Source organism: Cinclus cinclus, chromosome 3 (assembly GCF_963662255.1).
Source record: "Cinclus cinclus chromosome 3, bCinCin1.1, whole genome shotgun sequence".
NCBI classification, from domain to species: Eukaryota; Metazoa; Chordata; class Aves; order Passeriformes; family Cinclidae; genus Cinclus; species Cinclus cinclus.
The window spans coordinates 86,074,598-86,086,450 of record NC_085048.1 but is presented as its reverse complement, the minus strand read 5'-3'; positions in this window follow the sequence as shown (position 1 = coordinate 86,086,450).

Genomic DNA, 11,853 nt, shown 5'->3' with positions numbered 1-11,853 from the left:
CCAATTAATTAGCAAAGATTTTTTGCAAACAATACGGATATCAGAGTATCTGCCCAAAACAAACAAACAAACAAACACAAAAACAAAACAACAAAAAAAACACCAAAAACCCCAACCAAATAAAAAAAAATAACAACAAAATAAACTATCCAAAAAAAACCCCTTTGCTTCAACAGCACCTCAATTTCTTTTTCCTACCAGAAAGAAAGGATGATATTTTCAGAGTGTGTTTGAAGAGTTTCTGAATTGCTCCAGAAAGTCCTGGTGTTTACCCTCACAACCTTGTTGTTTCCCTGTTGTGAAGGACAAAGGCACAGACAAATACATACTTTCTGCAAACATAGAGAACTGTACCAGCACCTTCAAAATGCATTGGTATTCCATAGATGAACAGTTAAATATACAGCCGCTGACAGGAAAATAGGGTAGCTCTTTTCCCAGCTGATCCAGCAACCCTTTTGTAGAATTACTCCTGAAGTTCTGTTACATGCTCATATGTCCAGTCTAGACATGTAAGAGAGTGAAAAAATAATTAAGTCTTGGAAGGAAGCTAATAGGTGCAAAGGATGTTTGGACTGAAGTGTAAGCTATTGTTCCTGGGTTATTGCATGCATTTATTTCAAAGAGAAGGTCTCTTCAGAATCAGAAGCAAAGGTGGTTTAGGGATTGCCAGATGGAATTCTACTTCTGCAGAGATCATTTCTGATTTGTGTAAACAAGCATGCTCAGAATGACAGTAAATTTCTTCTGGGCTGCAAGAGTTTTCTGGGAAAAGAAATTTGGGAGAATCAGAAGTAAAATCCTTCACTCAAAGTTAGACCATTGAACCCATTCCAACCAAATGAAAATCAAACCTCATTATTCCAGTACTATTATCAATATAATAGGATTTATCCACTTTATTTTACCCCATATCTATGTATACACATACATATATATATATTTATATACATATATATATGTGTGCATATGCCTGTCAGTTTTCTCTGTGAGGGATTAGAAAGGATGCCTCAAAGGCAAATCAGAGTCTCGAGTTTCCTCTGCTGACTCTGCAGAAGCACACAGGTCAAGACTTCCAATAGTCACAAGTCCACACATCTTGTTACAGAAGGACTGAATCCATCATTTTTGAAAAGATGATGCTGGCAAGTGGAGGAGCCTCAAAACATGTCCATTATTCCTGTCTGTTCAAATAGCTACTTAAGTGCCTGCAAATAGATCATATGCTTTTGGCAAACTATGAAAAGGGATTAATTCTAGGGAACATAAATCTGGATCTCAGACTCAATTTCCTCCTCTGCTACAGATGTCCTGTGTGACCTTCGACAAGTGACTCTTTTTTTGTGCCTTGGCTCCTCATTGTTAAAAGGGGCTACTAATAACATGTGTGAGGATAAACAATGACTGTGATATGCTCTGGCATTTGCACATAGAGGAGATGGATAAACATGTCAGATTTTACAGGGAAATTTCTTCCAGAAAAATTTTGTCCAGTTCCAGTCAGTGCCCAGACACTAAGACTCTGCTCTTTGCTCTGTTCACTGCAGATCTGTTACTGGCACAACAGGTTATACAGGCATACATAAACATTTCTAACCAAGCAACCTGTGGGTAATTTTGAATCAAGAAACTTTATATGTAGTCAAAATGCAGCTGCAGTACTAGATATCCTGATGCAGATCATTATTTGGAGAACTTTCATCCTCAGTCATCATCTCCTCTTTTCCCATCCTCGAAAGCAAGTTAATTCTTTCAAATCCAAAAGAGGGCTTGTATGTGTGTGGTCAAATCCACACAACAGTAAAGATGAAAATAAGAGCCACTTAAGGCCTTTATCACCCGCCTGAAATTCCACTGTCTTCAGCAGAGCTGCAGCTGGAGATGGATTAGTCTGATCCTAAATGAGAAAAAGATGCAGCTCCTGGCTGCAGGCTGCTGTGTTTTTAGATTCAGCCTTTCTGCCTTCCCCAGGAGAAGTTAGAGCTTGCTTTTGGTTTGTGTCAGTATTTTCACTAGCATGGCAGCCTGCAGTTTTGTTAAAAATACTTGGAAAATGGCTCTGTTAGCAATCCTAGGGACCATTGTTTTAAACAACTGCCATCAGCCTTGCAGACTCAGTCTCGATATCTGCTCAGTTCGAAGTGTGCACAGTGTTTTGTAATGGGGCCAACATTTTGGAAGTAACATAAACATATGTAATGTGTCAATTTTGCTAAATTTAAACCAATGTTGTTAGGTGAAAAAAAAAAGCTGTTACATGGCAACCTCAGCTTTAATAGTACTAGAAGGCCTAGAAAATGGTTGCTTGTATTTCTCTCAGTTATCCTGCAGCATTGCAGGTCATTCATTCTCTGACAAGAAGTTCCAAAAATTCCAGTGAATGGAGAATGTTGACAAATGAAATTCAGTTGCTACTTCTGTAAAATAACTATTACAGTAGCTAACTATATATAGCCAGAAGGAATTGCTTCTGTAAATAAAATACCAGTGAACACATTAGAAGATTAAAGGGAAACTTTGAGCTTCCAACACAGTTATTTGCCAACTCTCACCCTTATATACATGATGACTTTGCAGTCATTGCTCTGCTATGCCACAAGACTTAATTTAGGATATGTGTGGCATATTGTACTTCCTCACATTCCTAAATAAAGTGCTTTTCCATTAGCTGCTTTGTTCTCATTTTAGCTGGCCACTTCACCCTTCATTAGTGAAGAAAAGTACAGTCATTTCACCAAATATACTGCCATGCAATTATTTGTTTATCTTACATTATAGTTAGGATTTATATGGGTATAATAATGGCTTCAGGTTCTCCAGGGCATTTGGATGAATTTTTAGGCGATATTAATTTGAAACCCTCACTCTTTAAAAATAGTCTCTTTTGAATGGCAGTTATAGGTAGTAGAAGTGAGATAAATTAATGTAATATCAGATCAGAAGTGATATATCTTAATAAATGTGTCATCCATTTTTGAGAGGGAAGGTGATATTAAATAGCTTGAATACCATGCTGCTTTAGGAAAAGGCACCAGTTAAATACTTTGAAGGTAGTTTTACAGTGATCTCTGCCATTCACTGAAGAGTTATTACCCATGAACTGTGGGAGTTTTGCTTACTACAGCTAGTAAAATTAGAAAGCCTGCTGCTCATCTTTTATATATTTTTAGTAGGGATTTAACAATTTTACAAGTGAGAAGTATAGAGGGCACCTATATAAGAGTTTCAAAGTCCCTTATTTTTTCTTTCCTAATCTGACATTATTCAGGTGAAGCTGGTTTTGTACTATAAGCTGGTTTTGGACCTCTCAGAAGAACAATATTCCATTGCTATGAAATACCTTCTCCTGATTTGGTCCTTATTGTTGTGTCCATACTATCATAAGAACTGGAAGCTGCTGTGAGGGAGCAGGATCCTATATAGCAAGCCGTAGATAGAAGTAAAAACAGGCAGTTATTGTGTATATTTGTAAGGTGCCACAGTAAAAGAGAGCTTTGAGCATGAAGCCCAATGGGCAGATGGGCAAATCCCTTCAGGGAGCTATTAGGCATATGGACAGGACACAGGAAAAACCCTTCTGTACTTGAATTAGAACATAAGAAAGGAGTTTTCCTGCTCCAGGAGTCAGTGATCAGAGAAAGGTGTTGACATCTTGTTTGGAAGGAGCCATTGTAGGTGGTGTGGGGATGGGCTGCCTAGGAAAGTGAAAATCAACAGCATGAGTTTATGCAAACAGGGATAAATGAGAGTAACCAGTATGTTGTTTTAGGCAAAAACCTACACAAATCCTTACAAGATTCTGAATGAACAGGAGCAGAACTGGAATAAATCTGTTATAACTGAAAAAGCAGGGTGACGCTCCATTGTATCTTGGACAGGCTGTTATTGAAGATTTCACTGCCAAAAAGATCCACAAGACAAACTCTGAAGATAATTCAGAGTAGAAGTTGACACCTATGTTATTAGACCTGACAGTAGCATGACAAGAAAGCAGGGAACAAGAAAGAATCATTGTGGGAAACAAAATTGTATTAACTTTTTTGTTTTGTGTCTCTTTATTTTAATACGTTTGCAGCAGTTCAACATCAGCTCCTCCAAAAATGCAGATATTTGTGTTCTCAACTTGTTGTCAAACAAGATGACATTAAGCAACAACCCATACTTCAGCAGTGTTGCTTCTGTAACAACAGAAATAATTGTTGATGGACAATAACCCAGTGCCACTAAAGTATCCCAGTGGCAAGTACACACAATACCAAAGAGCACTCCCACTACTGGAGTGTAGTAGATGTGTGTGTACCTAGATGGAGCTCTTCCACCCAGTTTGAGAAACACTTTCCCATAAGGTATCTCTGTGGGGAAAAAAAAAAATTAGCGGGAAAGTGAAAAGAAACAGAAAGATGCAGGTCCCAGTGCTTGGCCCATTGAAGATGGCACGGAGTGAGTTTCATGTGGTGTTTGGAAGGACCTTCTGTAGAATTAAATAAATTTTTATTTGCCTTTCTCAGAAAACTTTGGAATGCTGTCTTGTAAAGCAGGATAGGAACAGGTATGTTGAACAGCTGTTTGAAGGACAAATCTAGAGAACATTCCTACCCAGGACAATTCCCAGGAACATTTACTTTAATCATGCAGTATAAATAAATCCAGTGTTTCCCATCTATTGAGGATGGAGCATTTGTGCCTTTCAACTGCAGTAATTGCACCCTTCCAGTGCAGTAACTTGCTGCTGCTTAGTCTGCCCTACCTGCAGCTGAAGTTCCCTAAACTCACTTATGTCAAATGGAGATCCAGTTCAGAAAAGGCTGTATGCACAACACGTCCTTTTTTAATCTGAAGCACTTTGCTACAGTTACAGACACACTTTTAACCTGCCCATATGCTTCACTACAAAGCTTCATGGATTCTGAACAGCTGTGATAGCAGTATATGTTGCCTCCTGAGATAAATAATCACTCACCTGCAAAGCTAGGGAAAAAAATCCCCATAAAGGGTATTTCAGACAGCTTGCAATAAATATGTTATCATCCACTTCATGCAATCCACTAATAATCAAGAAGGAAAAGAAAACCATCCAGATTTTATTTTCTACAGTGTGATGCACTGTCCTTATGGGAAGAGGCGAGTGGCAACATGTCACAGCTTGCCAACTTCAAACACCTTTGTGAATGCTGTCTCTCATCAGTGGACTCGTATTCCCAAAGTACAGAGTATTGGGTTTCAGTGAAAGACCTGAACTGTTCCATTAATGAACTGATGGATGAGCTAAGATTCAGTGGTTTTTACTCAAAGCCAGACTCTAAATATTTGAACTCCCTCTCATTTCTGCTTGTCTGTTTTCATGATAGATATTCACGTGGACCCAAAAATCAGATAAGTTTCTGAATCAGCAGAAGACATCTGAGCTCTTTCAAAAAATATGAAATAGAGGTCACTTTAAATTAGTTATTTAAATCTGTTATACTTCAGTACAGTTCTGGACCTTTCCAGAGTGCTAAGTACAATGGGGGCTTTGCTTCACAATCTTGGCATCATCATCCTTGGACACCAGAACTGTAATATTTAGATATCTTAGTATATTTGAAACTGTCAGTTTCTGTCCTTTTAGAGAGAGATGATAAACAAAGCTGGAAAAGGATTTATTGAGGAAAATACCTCATTTTAAACATTTTAAACATTTAAATGTAATATATAATATAAATAAATAAAATAGATACTTTTAGTAATTTATGAAGAATGAAGGTGTGGGGACTGTAATATCTAAAAAATAGGGGAGTTATTCATAAGCAGAAACATAACTTTTTCTTTGCTGCTTTTTTAAGCATCATATCTAGAACTCTAGATGCAACAAATTCTTTTCACTTTGCATTAGAAGGGTGAACAATACTGGATTCCTCAGACTCAGACAGAATGTTTAAACCATGGATATTGAAGATATCCCAAGGGGCTCCTTCAGCTATATTAATATAAGAAAGGGGAAACAGTTTACATGAAAAATACTTCAGAAAAGTGCAGTGTCTTTATAATTATGACATATCTCTTCTATCAACCTACTTTGATAGTTATGATCTAAACAAACAAAAAACTCCACAATGGTTTTATTAATATTTTACTTTTTTTCAAAGAAACACTGTGACTAATCTAATTTAAACTTTTAAATTAACTACCTGGGGGGAAAAAAGCCAGTTACAACTTATCCCATCTTGGACTATCTAAGAGTCAGCAGCCCTAGATTTGATTCCTTTGGATCAGTTACCTATTTGACTTTACAAGAGCAGCATTAGGGCAAGTATACTTCTACTAGTTCATTTAAATTAATATAACAAGAAATAACTGATGTATTCATATGAGATTTAGATGAAGCAAATAAATTCTCACCCATTTCTTTTGGAGTGTCTGCTTTCCATAAGAAAACCCCAACAAAACAAAAACAAGCCAACAACCAACCTAACTGGCAATCATATTAAAACTTTAAATTCCACGACAGATTATTTTCAGTTAAAACCTAAATTGGTTTCAGGTACTGAAAATTTGTAGTCAGTGGTACTTTCTTTTTTCCCTCAAATACCTTACATGTCCAAAAGCAGGAATATTTATGATAAAGGATATATTTTAAAAGTTATTTGATAAACAGAGATTTTTCTTTGCCTTTAGAGAATAGCTATCATATCCCAAAATGAAAGTATTAAAGTGAAGAGGCTGCTTTGAGGATAGATGTGTGAAAGTTTTGTAGGTAACTATGAGGTTACAGAGGTGTAATTACTAATTAGGTAGCACTAACTCAGACATCTAGTGCTTTGCTGAGACTCAGAAATTCCCTATTACCTGTATGTAATGGGAGGGGATCATGCCCTGTCTTGTTAGAAGTCTTCTGCTGTGGGATCACATCTTCTGCTTTCTGTCCCTCTTGTGCTGTTACAGCAAAGTGGGATTACGCTGAAGGAATACATTCTTTGGATTATTAAAAGCTTCTAAAATCCAGAGCAGAAAACACTAAGAAAAAGAGATGAAGCTCTTAGTTGGAAATATAGTTAGATGGGTATGTTCAAAGCATGTAAATGCAGGAAAAAAAATGAGTAGACAGACTTAAAAACACACCCACAAACATAAGAAGAAAAAATAAAAATAAAATAAAATAAACTATTGAGGAGTAATTATGACCTGTTAATCCTTTGTGTCTTTATTCTGTTTGTAAACTCCAAAGTCATGAGTCATGGCAGTTTAGTGGTCAACGGTTTTCTATTCTTTGTTTTCCAGTAGAGGCCCATTAAACATCATTTTTTTCATGGGAAAAGCCATCTCTGTCAGTCCACACCTCAAAGGTTTCACCCAGCACCGACACTCCTCCACAACCATTGCTGGACTGTCCAGGACCTTCTAAAGCTGAAACTGCCACCTATACTTGAAAATGGAAGTAGGCTTTAGCAACTTCAAAGACATAAATATAAATATTTGTGAACCTGTGTACTACATTTTAGCTCTCCAAGGACATACACAGGAATAAGTCTCCTAAAGAATCCTGAATCCTGATGATTCATATTGTATAGTGTTATGCACATAAATATAGGTCTTTTTAGGCTTTGGCCATCATTGTAGCTTATTAATGAAGCCAGTAAAAAATACAGCTCAGCATATCCTACATGTCCTGAATGACAGCACACCAATACTGTAAATCATTGCATCACATCTTTACTCTACCTTTACCAATTTTACAAAGTTTCACTTCTTGAATACTACCATGGGAAAAGGCTGGAGGAAGCCTCTGAGAATAACAACATACTGGTTTTATTAGTGACTCTTTTAATGACTTCATATGAGAGTTTAAGCAGTGATTAGGGATAAATTCTGAAAATTGTTCACTTAACTTGAGATACCAAAAATATCTCCAGTCAGATATTTTGCAATTAAACCACTCAAAATTCTCAGGTACTTCCAAAACACAGCCATTTAGTCATTCTCTTTCTCACTCCTCTGTGTTGTAAAGCAGTGATACTACCTTTTATTTTGAAAAGCCTATTAATTTTACATTTCATTGATACTACTGAACCAATAGTGTGCATAATTTAAAATGATAAATAAAAAATAACAGAAGCTGGTAATGAGAGTTATACTTTGGGCACACTTATTACTCCCCTGCAACTTATCAATTGTGTCACACATATTGGTGGCAGGTGCTCCAAATCCTGCCCAGTGTTCAGAGTAAGACAGTAGGATGAATGCTAGCAATGCTTCAATAAAGTACATACACACTGCCACTATTCTCTGGAAACATTACTGTATCTGCTGATGGCTAGGCATGTCAATATCAAGCTGCCCAGACCTGGAGCTTCCTTTACTTTTTCAAATTTCTTCTGGTGTACTCACACCAAATAGATCAGCAGAACAGTAAACCCTTCTAGCCTGGTATGCTATGTCCTGCCATGTATTATGTGGCTTCCATTCCTGTAGTGTGCGAGAGGAACAATTCAATTTTCTGGAGGCAAATACGCTCAGATCCCTTGACAGTTTCTTTTGGGGAAGTCCGCCTCAAATTATGAAGAGTTTTTAAAAGCAACAATACTTTGGTACTATATGGAAGAAATAAAACCAGCAAAAGCCAAGAGAAGCATGGGCAATTGACTGCTGACCCCAACATATATTGGGTGTCCAGCCTCAGGGGGCCGTAACAACCCATTGGCCAGCTTTTCTATCATGAAAGGAATCACATTCACCACTAGACTGTGTTTGCTACTTGCCTGAAATTGTGTAGCTGGTAGAGAAGAAAGGAAGGAAAAGACCGGTCCTTTTCCCTACTTACTGTGCATCATTGGTTTAGTTTGTTTTTTCAATACAATACAAAATCACTCATTCAAGCAGCATATACACTATGGGTTTTTTCTATGTGCTGCTCAAGAAAGCAACAGCCTGGAAAGGTAAGACTGACCTTCATGTTCCTGTCCTCTTCTAGTCTTGATGCAAACAGTGAACTGTACTCAGAAAAAATATCTTCCAAGGCTCACGTCGTGTGTGTGGAAAGGCTGACCTAGGGTAGGGGGTTGTCTCTTGAATCCTGATCCATTCCAGAATTCTTTCCTTGTAACTGTACCGAAATTACTTTCAGCTATGACAATCTAATCACTGAGTCTGGATAGCAACAGACTTGTATTATAGTCCTGAGCAATGCTGGGTAACTCCAAGTTTCCCTGCCCCAGACACCTGGTGTAAATTCTCAAGATGAGGGCTGATAAACCAGGAACAGACCAGAGCTTGGTTTTACTCTTCAGAAGTTTTTTCAGCAATTCCTTGTATAGAATAGTAACAGTCCTGCAAATGGAAAACCCACGGTAAATGCTGTCAGCATGTTCATGTGAAGGTTGAGAGGAGACATGTAGGAGATGAAGTGGAAGCCTATTTTTATACTTGGGGTGTGTATAGAAGTTCCATTATATTTTACCAGAAAGATGTACAGTGCTAAAACTTTTTATTTCAATTTTAAAATAATCACCATCCACAAGCAGTAAAATACTAACAACTGCTCCCACAGTGGTGAGAGTCCCTGGCACAGCTGTGTTTGTCTGAGATCATACTGGTCTACAGCCCTGCCTGAGCCAGAAATCTCTAGCCTAGAAGTGACCTAACCATATGTTCTGCAACTGGAAAGGTATGCACATGCAGATATGCTTAAACTGGCTGTGATCTATCTAGTTCAAATAAGAACTGCTGGATAGGTATGATATCATGGGGCTCAGTCTTGGCTAGCAAACCAGGTGCATACCTGAGAACAGGTGGGCTGGTAGACACTGCACTGATAGAAGCCACTATGTCACCATGCCCACCAGAACCATGCACCTTAAAGTTCCAAATCCATGCAGATGTACTCTGGGAGATTTATTCCTAGTGAAATCTAACACACTCAGCTAGTGTTCACTATGTTCTTCAGAAGAGTTTGGGAGGACTACCAAAAGTATAATTACACTAGAGAGAGAGTTGGAGACCTAATTAATCACATATTGACAAGATCCCTTATGCTGAGACATTTCACAGGGAGCATTGGGAGTGCCTTAAGTAACTTTCTCAGGTACATATTTTGGGAGTGAAGAATAAATTAGTAGGAAATTGGCTGGACACAAAGGAAACCTTGGAATGGAATTGGAGGCTGGACCAAGCTCACTGAGACTGGTCTTTATTTTTAGAAAAGATGGATTAGCTATTGGTATACCTGAAAGATCATTTGCATCATGACAGGAGTGAAAATTCTCTTGAGGATGCTTTTTTCATATCTGTGCCTCCAAAATTAGATACTAAATAATAATTTGGCTTTCAAAAATAGTCAGCATTTGACAGCAATCTTTGATTTCTTGCCAGGAAGGGACTGACTCTACGAACACCCAACTATTGCACTTGCATAAGCATATCCATTAAGTTCAAAGGAATTCAGTGGATATGCTCATACTGGTGAGTGTCTTCATACGCTTGGAATATATTCTTGTCCAGAGTGGATTCAAAATTCCTCAGTTTTCACAGGGCCTATAATGAAGGGATGGTCTGGCTTACATTTCATTTTTTACATAATGGTGCTTCCAAAATTCTCTCTGGCATTCAAGCCTGATCTTATTCCTTGTCTATCAGTTCAGTATATCTCTAAGAAGTGATGCTCCTTTTAATAACAAAGCTACACAATATCTCCTCTCCTTTCATATTGCTGAACTTGAGAAAGCCTGAAAAATTGCTGCCTTTTCTCCAATGTTTGAATAAATTTTAAGAACTAATGTGGCTATAAAAATAAATCCTCTTGAAAATGCAGCTAAACAATCAATCAATCTGGAGCAACAACACCTCAAACCTAGTTGCAATTGTGGCTGCAATAATAGAATTATGGCAAATGCGACTCCAGGCAGGACTTTACATCCTCTCTCCAGCAGATAGTGCTGTTTCTCCACAGAGCTATGGAGGATGCACAGGCCAAGGAAAGGTCAGGGGCTGTCTGAGATTACAGACTGCCTATATAGCTTCCTCGTCCCACCTCGCCTCTGCCAAAGCCACTACCTGCAACAGGGCAGGAGCAACCTAAAAGGGATTTGCGGCAGTAAAGCCCTGCATTGGGAAGCTGCTGTCTGCAAGTGACTGGGTGCTGGCGGTGCCATTGCTGCTATCCCTTTTCAGGTTGATGTAGTCTCTTTCCTAAAGTAAGAATGAAAATAGAAGCTGATGCAATTAGCCTGTGTTTTTATGATCTCTTGGGGGTCTTTTCCTTTTCCAGTCGAGCAGCACACACTGAGAGCAGCCCCGATAAAAAGGCTGCTTGCTCTCAGAGCGCTGAACAGAGGGTCTTCTACCTGCAAAAGTTATTTCTGAAGAGTAGACAGATCACCTTAACCAGTCCTGAATCTAGATACCCTGTAGACTCTTCATGTATTAAAAAAAACCACCAAAACAAACACAACTGGGAAAAATAGCTAAAACATAATAAAACTTCAGGCCATGGTGTGCTGCTGCAGCCTTTGTAACAGAGTACAGAAATGCATCTGGAATACTTCTTGCTGCCCTTCTGCAGGAGAAATACTGCAAGCACTGCATCTCCCTCTTTAGACCTCCCTGTGCAAAATAGAATAGCTTTTGCTATTTTATCTTCAGGTCTTAAAGAACCAAATCCTTCCATATGCACAGAAATAGAACAGAAATATTGCTCTGTGTATCTGAATTACTGGATTTTAAGAATATTGTTCTATCACTGTTGACAGACAGAGATACTGGGACTGGTCCAGCCAGGAAGTCTGTAAATAGAGAGATGGGAATGATGGGGTCACCCAAAAAATAAAGAACTTTTAATGTATAGAACAACAAACGCATGAACCACATGGTACAAGGGGCAAC